Source organism: Anser anser (genome assembly GCF_964211835.1).
Source record: "Anser anser genome assembly, chromosome: 1".
In the NCBI taxonomy this organism is placed as follows: Eukaryota; Metazoa; Chordata; class Aves; order Anseriformes; family Anatidae; genus Anser; species Anser anser.
Window position 1 is genome coordinate 188,287,274 of NC_139720.1, and position 17,310 is coordinate 188,304,583.

At 42.3% G+C, this 17,310-nt stretch overlaps 1 protein-coding gene across 4 annotated transcripts in view; it reads left to right on the forward strand.

The window, feature by feature from the left end:
• The first annotated feature begins 8,713 nt into the window (after window positions 1-8,713).
• Window positions 8,714-17,310, forward strand: part of STARD13 (StAR related lipid transfer domain containing 13) — a 298,210-nt gene continuing 289,613 nt past the window's right edge. Inside the window, exon 1 of one of the 4 annotated variants that reach the window (XM_083848250.1) lies at window positions 8,714-8,859. The gene's annotated coding sequence lies outside the window, so the exon portion shown is untranslated. Of the gene's footprint in view, window positions 8,860-9,674; window positions 10,382-17,310 lie in introns of those variants that run through there. The other 3 variants (XM_083848248.1, XM_083848243.1, XM_083848253.1) reach the window with 3 other exon arrangements.

Sequence of the window (17,310 nt, forward strand, 5' to 3'; positions counted from 1 at the left end):
AAAGAGGGTAGATTTAGATTAGACATCAGGAAGAAATTCTCCCCTCAGAGAGTGGTGAGGCCCTGGCACAGGTTGCCCAGAGAAGCTGTGGATGCCCCATCCCTGGAGGTGTTCAGGGCCAGGCTGGATGGGGCTTTGGGCAACCTGGTCTGGTGGGAGGTGTCCCTGCCCATGGCAGGGGGGTGGGACTGGGTGGGCTTTAAGGTCCTTTCCAACCCAAACCATCTTGTTTGATCACCATAACTCTCTATGATCACCATAACTCTCTGAGATTTCTAATGAATTCTGCACGCCGAAATTTTAGCTACTTCTTAAATATTTCCGTATCACTCCAGTGAAGTCAGGCATTCAGTGGAATGCTGCTGTTCTCCACACTGCACAGACCAGTAATTCAGATGCATGCAAATAAAAACAATACTAACTTGTACAAGCTAGGTACAAAGTCTCATATTCTAACAAATGACTGTAGTAGCCATTGTTGACAACATTGCTTCAAAGAAATACAGAGAAAGTTTGAGCTTGCTGTGGCATTCTGGCAAATAAAAGGAAATATGTTAAGAACAAAGCAGCTTTTCTCTCTCACTCAATAGCATTGCTTATTCTTATGACTGTCCCAGTCTGGTTTTAACACCAGTGTGACAGCATGTGCTGTCTTCTCTTGAAAAGCTTTCTCTAGAGGAAGGAAAAAATTGCTTGTATTTTCTGTGATCTTATCCTCTGAGGACACTGGAAAGAGCTGTGCACAACATGTTCCCCACTTGATAGGAAAGACAATGTTAATGGTGGTGCCACTTCTATTTTGCCATCTACTGTATTCCATAAATGTGGCTGTATTGACAAAAGCACCCTGCAGCAATAGTGTTCAAAATAAAGCTGAGGAGAAAAAAAAAAAAAAGTATATTAGTATATTAGAGTATTAGTGTAATAGAGTATATTAGTAACAAAGTTTTCCAATATAATATAAAGCTCAAATAATATATCACGGATCTTAGGGCATCTGCCACACACTTTTGCATTCCAGGTTAAGGTTATAATTCATAAAAAAGACTACAGCATTCAAGTATGTATGAGTGTACAAGTAGTATCGTTCAAATGACCTTGGCTGTCCCTGAATGTGTAGTATTGAGGAATTCCACCTCAGGGTCCCTCATTAGCTTCTCTTTGCAATTTCTTCTTATTCCTCTTCTTGAATGCCAGTCCTTCCAATTCACCAAGGACCCCTACAATCAAGCCTTTCTCTTCCGTTTCCACATCACAAATCAGACCTTCAGCCACCCTCACAAAACATCTGAATTTCCATATTATGTTCTCATCATTAATGTTCAGATTCCTACATGCGTGTCACTGAGGATGTGATCTGAAGGTAATGACATTGCACAGATGTAAAGGTATAGAAGTCTCTGCACGTGCCTCTTCTGCAATGCTACAAGGACTGAAAGCTAAAGCATAGTGTTCACTCTTCTGGGAAATAGTTATCTCCTGTCTAATTTTATATTTATATATATATATATGTATATAATTTTCATCTCAGTTTTGTTTGTATTGTTGGCAGTTTGGCGTAAGCATTGAATTTCAGAAGATTTTAAACTGTTCAAGTCATTAGACAGGTTATATCTTTTTTAACTTTTATTTGCTGCTCATTCATAAGATAAAATGGCTCGGTTTTGCAGCTTTTATGGAGATACTAAGCCTCCATAATTCTAATTAAAGTCAGTGGTTAGCACATGTTTAATGCTGAGTATTGGCTCTGACATGACTGGCACAAAACTTCATGATATGCAAATTGGAGGTGAAGTGAAAAGCTAATAATGAACTATTTGCAGATGTTTATGCAATGCAGTGCTAGAGCCAAATGAGGGTTCAAGTTAACTAAGGTACCAGCAGTAAAATAGTCACATCAGTGCCCTTGCCTCCTTCAGAGTCCCTGGGCCTAGTATACTGCCTAGTATACAGCCGTCCAGCTTTCGGGGAGCGTTGTGTTAACACAGTTATATTGCCTCTATTGCCTTAACCACCTTGTTCAGAAAAATGGACAGCACTTATCGTTGTGTCAGGTTATCATCTCTCTTGGTGGACAAGGGGAATGTGGTGGATGTGATATAGATTGACTTTAGTGAGGCTTTGGATGCCCACAGCATTCTCATTCAGACTGTCAGACTGGTTGGAGCTTGGCTACACCACTGGGCTCATCAAGGGGAATCAGTGGTGGCTTGGTGCTCAGCTGCAGTCTGGTAACACAGAGAGTACCTTAAGGGGTTGGTGGTGGGGTACATATTGTTCAATATGTTCCTAACTACCTCAGCCATGTTACGGAGTGAACACACCCTTAGCAAACTTGCAAAGCTGGGGGGACAGTTTTTGTTGACCAGTGTGGTTTAGTTTAGCATAACCTTGAGAAACTTGAGGACTGGGCCAAAAATGCTATGAACTCCCCGCTTCTCCTTTAGCAAGAAGGGCAAAGTCCCACATGGGTGGCAGAATAATTCCTGCACTAGTACGGGCTGGAAACAACTGTCTGAGTAGCAGCCTGGTCCCACTGAAAAGGACCTGAGGCTCCAGGTGCCAAGTTGAATACATGCCAGCAGTGTACTCTCATCAGAGATGAGGCAGACTGCTTCCTCAGCTCCATTACAAGGAGCATGGCCAGCATAACAAGGGATATTATTATCCCCTCTGCTTGGCACCAGTGAGATGACATCTGGAATAACCTGTCCAGTTTTGGGCCAAAAGCACATTACCTGAAGGTGATGTCAAGGTACTTGAGATGAAGAGGAGACCAGGAGGTGATCAAATAGTAACCTACAACTATGCAAAGAGGTGACACAAAGGCTACAGAACCAAATGTTTCTTGGAAGTAGGAGATGCCCAGATGCAGAAGAGCAATGACCACAGCTTATGTCTTGAGAGATTCAGGCTGGAGATTAGGAAACGGTTTGGGAAACTAATGACCACTGGAAGAGGTTGCCAAGAGTAGTGGTGGAATCTCCATCCTTGGAATTAATCTTGGAAATTTAACTAGGAAAAGCCTGGCTGACCTGAACTAGTGCTGGCAATAGTCTTGCCCGAGAGGCAGGTTGAACCAGAGACCTCCAGAGGTCCGTCCCATCCAACCAACATTTCTGTAAGCCTATGATCTCTCCCTAAGAGTGCTCTTCTGGCAAGAAAATGATTATTCTTCCTCCAGTAGTCACGGAGGATGATTGGGCAGTATGTTTTCCCTGTATATTGCAAGCAGACACATGCCTGAAATGTGCCATTGCCAAGAAGATGTTTCCACTTGCCAAAAAGAGAAGAGCATGCCACGCTCAGTGCCAAAAAAAAAAAAAAAGAGAGAGAGAGAGAAATCCATATGATCTTGGCAAGCAGAGTACAGGAACCTAGGGCTGGCACTCTGCTAAGGCAACCACTTCCCCTCCTCCCCTCCAGATCAAAGGCAGAGAGTTCAGCTCTGCTTGGAGCATGGCTAGGACAAGTTTTGCCCACAATATGGTGATGAGAGTGAGAGTGATCTGTGCCCATTCAAAGTTTTTAAAATACTGGTGCTTGTAGAACAGGGAGATTTTAATTTTACAACCATGTTTGAGAATTTCAAATTTTGTTCAATTTTTTTGATAGGATTAGAAATACAGCTACAAGAATGAGGATCCTTTAACAGCACAGTCTCTGGCTCAAGGGAGCACATGAACAGCAACCTGGAGCTCAGTGACTAAACTCCAAAATGCAACTCGGTGTTTGCTTTGTGAGTGGGGCTCAAAGGAAGTTGAATGTGAAACTAAAACCCTGCCACTGGGAAGGCAGGGAGGTCGAAGGGTCAGTGCTACTCTGTTGTTTAGAAACCTGTATGTGAAAACATGACAGGGAACAATGGTTCATTTGCTCTGGGACAGAGATCAAGGAGGAGATGAATGGACACAGAACTTCCTAAAGCCAATTGATTCAAGTGAATTTTTTATGCATTCGCTTTCCAGAGTGTTTCTGCTAGATACAGAAGCTGGTGCTATAAGAATCGAGAACGCTACGTAAAATGGAATAATGTACAATAGTGCACCATAAAGTATAAAGAATAATAATATGCATTCTGCATTAGTGATGGAGAATGGGCCTTAGAAATATTTGGGACCTATGCTTTGTTCAACCCCATGAAGTCATGTTGTCTCACTTCTCCTGCCAGTACAACTATTTTGATTAGACTAGGTAAGAAACATGACATCTTTCTCTTGTGTATCCTGGCTCCCTTTCATTTCTAAGAGCTTTATCCTGTACACAAATTATCTGAGAATGAAATGGTTGTCCTCTTTGTTCAAAGTTGCACGGTATGATCTCTTAGACATTATATTCATTCTTACTGTTGTAGCTACCAATCTTAAATAAGCCAGAATATATATTGTTGCTTTTGTGGATCAGAGAAAACACAACCATCAAGAGGTGCACAGAAAAGAAATTTTCAAGAATGCTGCTTCCTGGAGCTTTATAATTAAAGAAAGATCTTATCACCAGCAACAGAGCATCTGTCACTATGCAGGGAAGTTTCTTCAGTTTTGTGTTTCTTTGCAGGTTTCATTCTGAATTTTCAGTATCTCAATACTTTTTAAAACTGGTTTTGGAAAACAGTGCCACTCTTGTGAAGCTTTTTAAGGCAGACGGGGCAACATCTCAAGGCCATCATTTCTGTTTTGGGGGTGCAGATGGCTTTTAAACATGAGTCACTGAAATACCTTGTTTTGAGTCCAATCTTCAGCAATGGGACAGTGCTATAGCCGGCAGGGAGATAGGGTGAGGATGCAGTAAGAGTAACATTCAGCCCATAAAGTTTTCTGCTTGCTCTTAGAAGGCAACATTTGCTCTTTGAAGGTCACAGTTAACCTCTGAGCAGGACTGACATATATTCTCCTGTTTATGGAGTTCATAGCCCTTGTTCTAAGACAGGGAACCCTCTCTTAATGATTTTTCCAGCATTCACTTGAGAAAAGGAGATGCATCATTTGGCAGGATATTGATTTCTGCCTGCTTACCTCTCCCAGACCCACACCTCTCTCCCTTGGGCCCAGACACTATTAATGTATCTTCACCTCAAGCTCCCCGTGTGACATTTCAGACACTTTCAGTACCTCCAACACCTCCACTCTTCCTTCCCTCCTACTGTGGCCTCTGGAGGAGGCAGCTTCAGTGAAAGGGGGTAGATAATAACTGGATTTTATTTAAAAAAAATAAATAATAATAATCCTGATAAGTGTATTGGGTAACAGAGGAAAAATATGCTATGAGAAGTACATTTCATAAGAGCAGTGAATACATCTTTTAGCCCTATAAACCCTTTCCCGATAATATGTCCTTACCTGTTGTATCAGGACAATAAACTGCATAGTATTTTGAGTTGAGTTGTATAGAAATTGAATTCCAACTGCGCTATGGTAGCCAATGCAGTGACAATGCCCAAAGCTTCCTCTCATTATATTGTGCATAATTTAACCTTGAGTGAGCTGCAGGATTTAAAAGGGGACTTGTGTGATTCCTTGTGCCAGAGAAGACGTGACCTAACCATAGCATCCTGCCTGAGGGACTCAACGACGGCCCAAGCTCGCATTTCTGTGAGGTGACCCACTATCATCACAGAGTGGATGTGAAACAACATATTTCAGATCATCCCAGAAAACTTAGATAAAAACTTTGTTTGTATTTTGGGCATGTCAGAGCACCTAATTTTAATATAACTTAGTCAGAAACCTAATGAAGAGATGTTTCTTTAAAAATTACAGAAAAAAAAAATCATGTTGGTATTTCCTTCTGTGAATACTGAAAATTTCAATTTCTATAGTACCGAGTTGTGATGAGAACAAATGGTGAAATGTCAAAGTATCCCACTGGATAAAAATGTTTTCTTTCTCAGCTGTGCTCTTTGGGAATTGAATGGAATGGCATGTCTCTATGCTCATTTTTCACAATATCTGTACGCCCTGAGACTGCTGGAGTAATTTTAAAACAGACCTTTCAATCCAAAAGTAAAATTGGCATGTAGCCTTTTGATTCCGTTAACAGATGGTGTATGGTATTTATGAGAACAGTTGTTAAATGCTTTATAGTGTGACTCACCAACTGATAGCTGCATATTAATGGAAAGTGGACGGCACTATCACATTTACAAGTGCTGGATTGTTGAGCGGAGCTGGGGGACCTGATTTACAGAACCAGTTACCCTCTTCAGTTCAGTCTAGATTATTTGGATTCCTTCTCTAAGTACTATTTTTATGGGGCTAGATCTGCTAACCGTACTGCAAAGATGAAGATCTTTTAAACCAGAACTTAGACCTTAGTTTCGAGAGTGTGTGGGGGGAAATGGAGCTCAGCAGTTAATTATGCTTGTTTTTTAGAATTAGTTTCTGAGCTGGGTGATTCTTCTAGTCACTAACTGAAAACATCTAGAAAAATGATAAAAAATATTTATGATGATAGTATCATTATATGATATATTAGCTGTTCAACAGACTGGTCAGAAAGCATTCCTATCTTTTCTTGGTATGAGTTATTAAGAATTTTAGATAGAAATTCATTTTGCCCTTATTCACAGTCTAATGGAAATAGTTCTAGAGCAATGTGATCGAATTCAATTCAGGCATTCTTTTAAAATCCTTGCTATGAGGTTTTTAAATGAAGTACTTTTTCTATCAGTTATTTCAAGAGCGGGAAAAACCACTGAAAGCATGCCACACATTTCATCGAATTGCAAGGACCATAAAACAGGCCTAAACCACAAGACCTTACAAATTACTGGAAAGACAACTAGCTGTCATTGTTAAAGCACTTATATCATTGCCTTTATCTTGAGTTTGTTAAGGTTGCTTTAGTTTGCCTTTGAATGGTAAAACAGCCTTAATGGAAACATTGCAGCAGAAGTGACATTGGTGGCACCATTACAGCATGCTGTAGTTCATGTGAATAAAATATAAAATATAAAAAAGCCCTAATATAAGCCCTAGGATAAGATTACAGGCCTTGTTCTCGCCATCCCGTGTTGCACTGACAGACTAGGGCCCGAAGGGAATAGCCTCTGACAGAGTGCCGTACAGAAGGTGCAAAGTTTGTCCTTTTTCCCAGGATCTGGTAGAAGCCAAATGCCACCGATCACTCAAAATACACCAGACTGTGGGCAGCTTCTAGCTGTCCCCTGATTCTTCGTCTATGCAGGAATTTCACTTATCTAAAGTTACGGTCTGGATTTAGGGGCATCGAAGCAAAGGGGGAGGTGGGGAAACAGTCTGGGGCAACGCCAGAGGCTTCCGACAAACCCAGGAGAGTTTTAACATTCTTCTGCTGCTCCCATGAATAATCAAACCTTATTTAAACCGTCTGGGGATTTTATTTTCCTCTCCTTCAGCTCCCACTAAGCCTTAGTAAGTATAGTGAGATTCCAGTGGGATCTTTAAGAGAGTAAAGTGCTATTTGTGCCATAGGCAACCACTCAGCGTCTGGTGGCAAAGGTTGGAGAGAACGCATGTAGTAATCATGGGATATTGCAACACACGTCTCTTTACTCAGGAGCCTGTTTGCACTTTGGCCACAGGGTAACGCTGGGAAGATACAAGCAGAGAGAGACGGCTCTCACGTACCAACCTTCTGACCACTGACCCAGCAGCTGGCTCCCGAATTGTCCCCTGGGACTGGTCAGGGCCGAAGCAGGGCCGAAACAGAGACGAAGCCCCTCCTGGGCTTGCTATTTTGTCTGCAGACACTCCACCTCTCCGGCAATGGTGCAGCTTGGATTCCCAAGTACCACTGAAGGCCTGGTCCTGAGTCCGGACAACTGTTTGGACACACATTTACCTGAGTGTCTGGGTGGCCTGATGTGAGTCAGTGGGTTTGTCTGAGACTGTGGGATATTAGTGTGCTCGACAAAAGAGAATGCAAAAGTTTGAGATATTAGGGTTTCAGTACAACTCTAGTCATCCAAACAAATGTAACCAATAAAAAGAAAGAAGTATGAAGTTTAGAGCTGGACAGCTCAAATACAAATGTGCCTTGAACTCTCTTTAATATGCTTTTAATTTCAGTCAACCATTGCCCTTATTAAAAGAAAAAAAAAAGAATAAACAATTAAACTACCCTCTGCTGTCTTTTAAAAACAAGCAAAAACTGCAAACTCTACAGGAAAGAGCAGCAGAAATAGAGGGGCTGGAGGAACTGATGAGGGAGAAAATACATAGAGCTTGGCTAAGCAGTGGCTCACAGACGACGTGATAAGTCTACAAATATTTGCAGGCTGTAAATACCAAGGACAGGAATTCAGTACAACACAGCCAGGCATAATCAGGACTAAGAGGAAAGGAAAAATATATATATATATATAATGTGAGTTGGGGAAAAAGAGTTGCCAGTGAGATGCAGTAGGCCTGGGAGTTAACAGATGGCACACACATCCTGAGGGGAGCCACGCCATGCCTGCGAGGAAATAAGGAGAGGGAGGTGACAGGGCTGTACATCTCGAATTGCTGCAGCTTCGTGGCTGGTTAAATCCCAGCCATTAACATACACATGCGTAGCTCGCAGCAGCTGGCTGGGCTGGGTGTTTAACAGAGGCATCCCCAGCTGGGAACGTGGAACAAGCCTGCTCCTTGTTGCAGATCTGGGAAAGGCCTTACCCACCCCAAAGACGTCGGACACGCTCCTCCCCGCCCGACCGGAGGCCGATAAAAGAAATTACTCTGCTAGGGTCCTCGGCTCTGGCTGACTGACTGAGGGCTGTTTCCTGCTCTGGGCCTGCTGGCCGCAGCATCTCGGAATGGGAAATGCCTCCCAGAGCCCGGCGGGGACGTGCTGGTGCTGACAGAAGTTCATTTCGGCAGGAATTTTTCCTCTGAGAAACTGGTGGGTTCTGGGGGTGGAAGAAGGCACTTCGTCGAAATTTTTAATCAGCGTTGTTATACCCGCCATGAGAAAAGCACTGTAAAATAATTCTTTGGTGAGTTACTAACCTGCTAAGCTAGAATTCAGAAACAAAATTAATGTCATTAAAACAGCAAGTTATTCACAGACGAGAGCTAACATTTCTCATTACAGCCAGCCCACTCTGTAAGCTGCATCATTTGTGAAAACAAGGCTATTTTATCAAATGAAGCCACTCGGGTGAATTAATACAAAGAGCACCGAGGTCAGCATGGGAGCAGAGGTGGCACGGCCTCCAGGCCTCGTACTGCAGGGGGAAGAGGCACAGCTTTAGCCCTGGTGTGTTGACTACTTTCCCTTCGGAGCACGTTGTGACTTGTAAATAAGCTTCCAGAAGTGAAACCAAATCTACAGGTGTTAGTTCATCCCATTCACGTATGTATGGTCTGATCTGTGACTTAGTGCGCTGCATTACTGCTACGCTTTCAAGGCGTATTAATGTACATGCATTCTTTTAAGCCCTTGTTAGGAGCGAGGGCTTAGCACTCAGCCAGCCAGAAGGCTGTGGGTGTGTGTCTCCAGGTAGGGTTTCTAAGTAGTTCTAATTTAAAAGTCATCAGGCTAAACAGATGAAAAAAAAAAAAATGACCTCTCTCACTAACTAACAGGCATAAAGCAAAGCTGCGTGCGGCAAAGTGGGGAAGCTGCGTGTGGAGACAGAGAGGAGCAGGGAGCGCACCGGCAGCCAGCGGTGAGGCAGCGGAGAGCCCGAGCTTTCAGGGAAAAGGGAGGAAAAGGGAGGAAAAGCCCCAAAAGACAGACCCTCAGACTGCAGGGGCACTGCTGGCCCTGGCATGTTAGGAGGAGAGGCTGCGCTGTGCCAAGGATTTTTCCACCTGCATGGTTTTTGAGGGTTGAGGCTTGGAATAAAAAGCCGTAAGTGGGATGAGGACAGTAACTTAGCAGAAAAAGTGAAGCAATTAATACGATGGAAAAAGAAGGGGGAAAAAGTGGAAACCACTTTTATTAAAACATCAATACAAAGAAGGCTGATTGGAAAGGGACAAGTGATGTTGCAGGTGCAGCAGCACCGACGTGGTCTGGGAAAGGCTCTGCTTTTCCTCCGGCAAGGAAGGTCTCCCTCCTCCTCTCGGCCCTCCATTTCTCCTCCTGCTGTGGGCCCTGCGGGTCTACAGAGCTGGGCAGCCCCCCGAGCGCTTTGTTTCACTGACACCAGCGTTAACGTGGCACCTCGGTCACACGGAGCATATGCTGCCTGTGACAGGCGCGCAGGGCGGCAGCTTTCCACATGTGCTCCCAAGGTCTCCCGATTGGTGTGCTCAGCAGAAGGGGCTGGTCCTTGAAGTCAGCTCCTGTGCCTATGACAGATTATATTTTTATGCAAGAAAACAAAACCAGGATATCTGATGGACTGCATTATCTTTCCAGACAGCTTGGAGCTACAACTGCAAAGTAAGAAGTTTTATGCTTAGACTTCAAAACTGTGAGTGGAATTTAAACATCAGTTTTAAACAACTACTTTTTTTTTTTCTTTCTTTTTGGTTTACAACTTTGCATGAAGTATATATATCTGCATAATAACTTTTCATTATCGAGTGAGCTGTTGCTAATTCTCCGAAGATGAAATAATTACTGCTTTGGAAAACTTCACCAAGTGCAAGCTGCATTTGCGGCTGGACTAATAAACGTGCACTGAGGAGGATGCTCTTTTCTGTGCATGCAATTAGTCTAGCTGGAAATGGTTTCAAATTATGTATGCTGCTGGAAAATGTGTTTGAGCAGGACTAGTTGTGCTGGTGGAGAATCTCCTGGGAGTTATCAGCAAATGTCAGGCTGATCTGTGTCTCTTTGTCGTGAGCGTCATTTGGTGTTTGCTTGTGTATGGAGAGGGATTAGGTTAAAACCTGCTGTTACCATTGTGTGGCACTGTGCTTGCTAGATGGAAAAGCTGGTGGTGCCAGGTGTTAGCAAGCTGGCCAATTAATGATGATTGCAGGAAATTAGTTTAAGAGAATATTGTCCACTGGGATGCAGATTTATAGAAATAATTTCAACAAAAGGATAGATAGCACTTACTAGTGCACAGGAGGCTCATTCCTGTAGCTGAAACATTAATAACCTGCCCTTTTTCACGTGTTTAAATACAAATAGTGAAATAGTTTTCCTTGGGAGAGCTGTAAGGGCTGGCATCCAGTTCAAGAGTCCAAACCTGAGCAGGCAGTTTGTGACCCCAGATTTGTGATATTTTCAGTTTCCTGTGGGAACTGTCCAATACCCTCTGTGATCCCGTGCTGTTTATACACATTCTTGAGTGCAAAGAGCTGTATTTTGGAGCTTGTCTCGATTCACTTGGATGTTAGTAAAAGCTGAGATGTGTGCTTTTTAAAAAAGTAGTTTCAAATCCAGACAAGGTTGTTCCACAACTGTCTCTAGCTACCCAAAACAATCCAACACCCTTCCCTATATAAGCTATATTTTCCTTAAAAAGCAAGCAACCTCAGTATTTCTGTGCCTTGGCAAGTGCATTGCATCAGTTTATACTCTTGTATTCTGGCAGATCCAGGTGAAATCCAAAGCTGATATGAAAAGAAAAATCAGTGTCATGCTATTGCTAAGGAGGTATGGCAGAAATTCCATCCCTGGTGCTTCCACCACCATTAGTCTGCATCTGGGCGCCTCCAGACCATGCAGCAACACAAACAGCATCCAGATGAGGTGTGTGCGTATGACTGCGTTTCTGCTGAATTAGTCAGAGCACATAACACGGGATATATACCAACTTTATACAACTGGCAAGGAGGCAATTCAATCCATCGCCAAGTACAAAGTAAATGTCAGTATTTTTTTAACAAATGAACTGCTAGAGTAAATCTATACCATTGGGGTACTCTTACATCATTGGTTGCAGAGTTTTTGTTACAGCACTGGAATCTCTAAAGGCAGATTTATGCTATCATCGAGCCATGGCTGGAGTGAATTTGAACTTATTTGAAATACAGCAATGATAAATTTCATTTATTTTCATTCCTTTCCCCTACCTTTTGTTGGTCACTACAGCTGGAACATCCCAGATTTTTCCAGTAGAGAAAAACAGAATGTTTTTCCCAAAGCTGAATTTGGTATTAACACAAAAATACACTCACACAGAAAACCTCGAGTCTCAAGTATTTCAGTCAGGGAGGCCTACTTCCTTGATGTAGAGGAAATCCTAAATGGAATAAGTCTTAACCCAAACAGCTCATAAATGTATAATGAATTAGTGTTCTCTGTTGATCAAACTGCAGTATTTTTATTTCAATCATGTTAAAATCAAACCTGTATCAATTTTGTTTCCATTTTCTCAAATAGCAAATTAGGGTTAAAAAAAAAATCTTTGCAGCAGAACACCTGCATAAATGCTTTCCAGTGGCCTGTCTTTAAAGTACTGATAAAGTCTTTAAACTGAAGGGCCTCCATAATCCTTATAATGTAAAATGTTTCCTCTTCGTGTGACATAGTCTGGTTCTTCTTGTTCCTTCAATTTGACAGTCTTTTCTCTATTAGATATTGCTACCTAGATAAAATGGGCCAGATTCTTAGCTGGAAAAGCGTGAATAAAGAATACCTTCACTGTAGTGAATGACATGACCCTGGATTCATTCCAGTGTGACTGGAGTTGGAATGTGGCTCCACGTATGCAGCTGGCACCCGTGCCAGGCTAGGCGAAAAGGTAAACAACGAGATGCTGCAATTATGAATGTTGCTAGCAGGGCTGCTGCGGTGCTGCCAGCTTCCAGTTGTGCTTTCACCTGGAGCTTCTTCCAGAAGAAAAGATTAAACAGCATAATCTCAGTTCTGTTCCACCAGCATTGCTTGTTTTGTCTCCTCAAATACGGTTTTGCAGAAAGGTGCTAAATCCAGCTACTTGTTGTCATATGTTGTCTAAGCCTTTGACATATGCCTCAAGCTATAAATTGCATGTGTTACTCTATTTTCTCTCCTCCTGCTCAGAAAGATTTTCATTTTTTCTCAGTAATTTTAGGTTTATGCTGTTCTTTACTGGTGGTGTTGTTTTAGGAAGGTTTGTTTCTGGCTGTGAAAGTGCTCCTTTCTGTGATATTCTGGGGTGTCCTAGAAGCTGCTTCCCAATTCCTAGAGAAAGCTCTGCTTCCTCCTCTGTTTTGTGATGATAACCACACTGTTCCCATGGCCACCAACACAGCAAAATAACTCCCAGCTCTTTGTCCTGGAGAGACTAATGAGAATATTTTGTACTATAGGTGGGGCTTCCTTATGATGGCTCTGATTTCCCTGTTCTGCATGCTAGGATATTGTGGAGTTGCTGCCCTAAAGAGAGGGGAGGTTTTGTCTGGCTATCTGTAGATTCTGTCCTATCTCATGAAATTCATCCCAAAGGAATAAATTGGCCTAGTTTCAGATGGGAAAGTCAGCTCATACGTCTATTGCTGGACAGAAATTGCTGTTTTTTACCTCCATGGCTGCAGCTAAAGAACTAAATTCTGTGATATGTGCACCAACGACAGTTCATCTCTGCCATCTGGAAATGCCAAAGCTACAAAAGGATCTCCAGAACCTGTTGTGTGGTTGCTTTACTGGTTACTCTGAATGAGAAACAAAGATGGTATGTTCAGATTTTAAGGAGTTCATTGCAAATGCTATCTGCTGTGTGGATTTCCAGGGACACTCAAGTCCCTGAACATTCAGCATCACCAAGAAAAAAACACCAACGAAGTCAGTGGGCAGCCCACTCTGTAAGCTGCATCTGCCTGTTCTTCTTTGCCACTTAACAAGTTCCTGGAATTAAGGGTATTCATATCTACCACCAAAGTGGGAATTATATGAAGCTAAGGCTCAGCTGAATTGTAGTTAAAGTAGTTTCTTTTGAAGTAGTTTTTATCATTACTCAGATATTTTTATGGTATGGGGACGTGTTCTCAACAACCACACTCCATTAGTCCAAAATAACTTAGTAAATTCTGTCTGTATGGGCACAGGGTTTACCTGTAACAGAAAATATTCACATGATGTGTGCAGCTCATCAGATCTTTCAAGTTTTAGAAAATCTCATATTTTATAAAGATTTATCATGCTGTTGCATCTGGTGCTGATGACAAGAATTTATCACAGGCTATTATTTCAGAATAAGCAGTTTCAGTAGGGAACTAGAAAAATCTACCTGATATTTTTAGCTTTAAAAAGAATATCCTGCTTCCACGTATACGTCTGTGAGATGGGGATATTTGTCATGCGGTTGAGTCAGTGAGGGTTATGAAAGGAATCAAGCAGAAGAAGAGAAGCAATGGCTTAGCACGTACAAGAGTCCTCAAATTTAAGACGGTTTGTGGACATAAGAGATAACTTGTTGGCTACAACATTGGTAATATCTCTGTTTTTCCAGGCCCGAGAAGTAACACACTATAATCTCATGAAATCTTTGTGAATTTGGGGCCTTTGTGTCACCTGAGAGAAGCAGTTCACAGGCTGTGTGTGAGAGGAAGGGAGTTACAAGGCAAGGGAAAGCACTGAAAAAACAGCTTTGCTAATACTACACAAATGCTTCTTGAAGCTGAAAATGAAAAAGCACAAAATCTGGCAAGGAAAAAGATGAGGGTATGAGTAAGAGTCATGTACTTCTGATGTTGTTTTTTACCCTTTGTGCTGTGTGTTTTGTGCCTTAGGCAGAATGAATAATACTCTGTTTTGAAGACAAATTAAGTTACTTTAATTAATGCATAATGCATTGTTTTGAAGACAAATTAAATTACCTTCATTAAACTGCTGTTTGTGGGCTCTCTGTAAAAAAGAAGGTGTATTCATGTACCAAAGGTCACACAGTTGTGAGAGGGATGTGCAGGGAAAGAGGGAGGTGCACTGCTGAGCAACCCACACCACGAGCCCTCCTGCTGTACCCATAGGGAGAAACCAGAAAAAATAGACGGATCCCTAACACAGTTGATCCTAAAACCTTTACGACTACAACTGGATCTTTCAACACCATTTAAAACCAGGCTGCTTAAATGCCACTTGATTATGTCCTGAAATTACGGCACTGTGAATGGCACTTCTGGCCGTCGCAAAAGCCTACCTTTTTCAACATTTTACGTACCATATAGAGCCAGCAACTGATATGGTTTAAGGTATTCTTGTCCCACGATGAGCAAAGAGCCGTTTCCCTGACATATTATTGTTGTGACAAAAACAGAAGAATTAGGTTTATTATAAACAAGGGGCATTTAAAGATCCAAGCTGTGAGTAAACAAGTAAGACTGGCTCTAATATTTCAGAGTATGGCCAAAGAAAAAGGTCTGAAAAATGTTTTGCGTATTGTCTGTCATCATTTAGCTGAAACTTTAAAAATTCCAATCTATATCTTTATACCTTGACACATATCTTTATACCTTTATATCATTATATCTTTACACTTAACTTTACATCTTCATTCCTATTGTTAATAACTGGCAGAATTTAGATTTATTAATTAAAATGCTGATTTCTGAAAACAAGTGAGGATTTACCTTTTGTGCAAATTACATCTCTATCTTGTACGTTAGCCAAGAATATGCATCTCGAAAGAAAATCCAGGCAACTAAAATTATAATAAAAGGAAACATAAACATCTGTGATTGTTAAGCACTCTCTGAAGCTTTTTAAGAGTAGCTAGAGCAAGGAGTCCAGTTTTGGGTTGAGCAGTGTTGCAAATCCACTAAACCTAACAGGAGCAGAGATAACTTATAATTAAGGTGCCCTCAAACTCTTTGTAAAGTCTTCTGAGAACTCCTTACTGTGTAATTCCTGCTTCTGAAACACTCTGCACTGAGGCACAGCAACAGCAACTGCGCACGGCTCTGGCTTGGCAAGAAAGATAAGGATGCTCAGTCCCTTGTTGTTTCAAGAGAGTAATGCTGGGAGGGAAGTCTGTGACTATATTTGATGGAATTTGGCAGGGGGTTAGATTTAAAACATTACAAAGTGCCATGAGAACTGCGATGCCAATATATGATCGGGATATCAGCAGAGTCCGACATGCCCGAACACAGGCAGCAGTGTTCAGGATGCCTGTGCTGTTGGTATTTCATCATTTTAATTGCTAGAGGTTAAGCTCTGCTGTGCCAGCTGCACGCAGGCAGTGGCACTACACCTACACAGTACGTCTGTACTCCGCAGCACTTGTTCTGCTCACAAAACATACCCGTGACCTCGGAGTATAGGTGCTTTAAGCAAACCTGCCTTGCTGCAGGGCAGAGGCAGGTTTCCACCCTGCCCACTCTCCGTGCTAAATCTGAGACCTCACTTGATCAACATGTTTTCCAAAAGCCTTTCCACAATTGCCCTCGAGGGAAGAGAAAACCTCTCGGCTGGGAAGATGTTGAGCAGGCCGCAGGTAGCACAGCCACGGCTTCCTCCCCTGGTTTTAGCGAGAGGCCAGGAGGGCACAGCCCAGCTGCAAGCAGAGGGGTGCCCAGCCTCAGCCGGGACTCCCAGGGGATGCCCCGTCACTCCTTCATGAAGCAGCTTCTCAGGGACAGCAGCAGAGCTCCGCGTTGTCCCTCAGGCACTGCTGCACTCGGTTACTCCATTGCCCCTCCGAGGAACTCAGGTGCCAAACTTCAACACCTCAAATTACGCGGCTAGAATGAGGAGCTGCAGTGCCTCACGTGGTGGGTATCTAAGCCAGGCATGCTAATAATCACCCAGAATTTGTAATTAAGGAAGTAAAAATAACATTCCTCCACACGCGTTTTCGGCACTTGCTATGTCTACGTCCTAACGGGGATTAAACAAACAGCTAGATGTTAGCAGAGGGCAGAGAATTGGATCCCAAATGGTAGTAGCATGTTTTATATAGTTTCTTTACATGCACAACTCACATACGGTGAGGAACAGGGATTTAAAACGCTGCCAGTTTGGCTGCCCAGTGCTGAAGCAGAGAGGAACGTGCTTCTTCCAGGTCCTCAAGGGAATTTTCTGCAATATTTAAGCTGGCAGTCTGTAACCGATATATTTACTCTTCCTCGCCACTCTTCATGCAGGTATGAAGACCTTGGGATGTACATGCTGTCCCTTTTTTTATTTTTTTAATTTAGAAGTTGAGCTGCAGTTACTTTTTCCCCAAAACCCTACATTGCCAAATGCTTCCAAGAAACATCTCCATGGAATTGTGATGCTGCTCCATACCCTTTGCAAATGTAAATTAACTAATCTTCTTGGAGTAATTGACAGAAAAGTAATTTCCCTTTATCATGACAAACAGTATTGCAGTATGAGAGTAATGACTACAATTTAAGCTGCTATGAATTGTGCATTAGGGAGCTCTAGGCCTGAATATTGCTCACAATGAAATCTAAATTGCATTTTTTCTGCATCTAGCTGTTTATAAATAACACTGCAGTTACAACCACAATAGTCATTTTT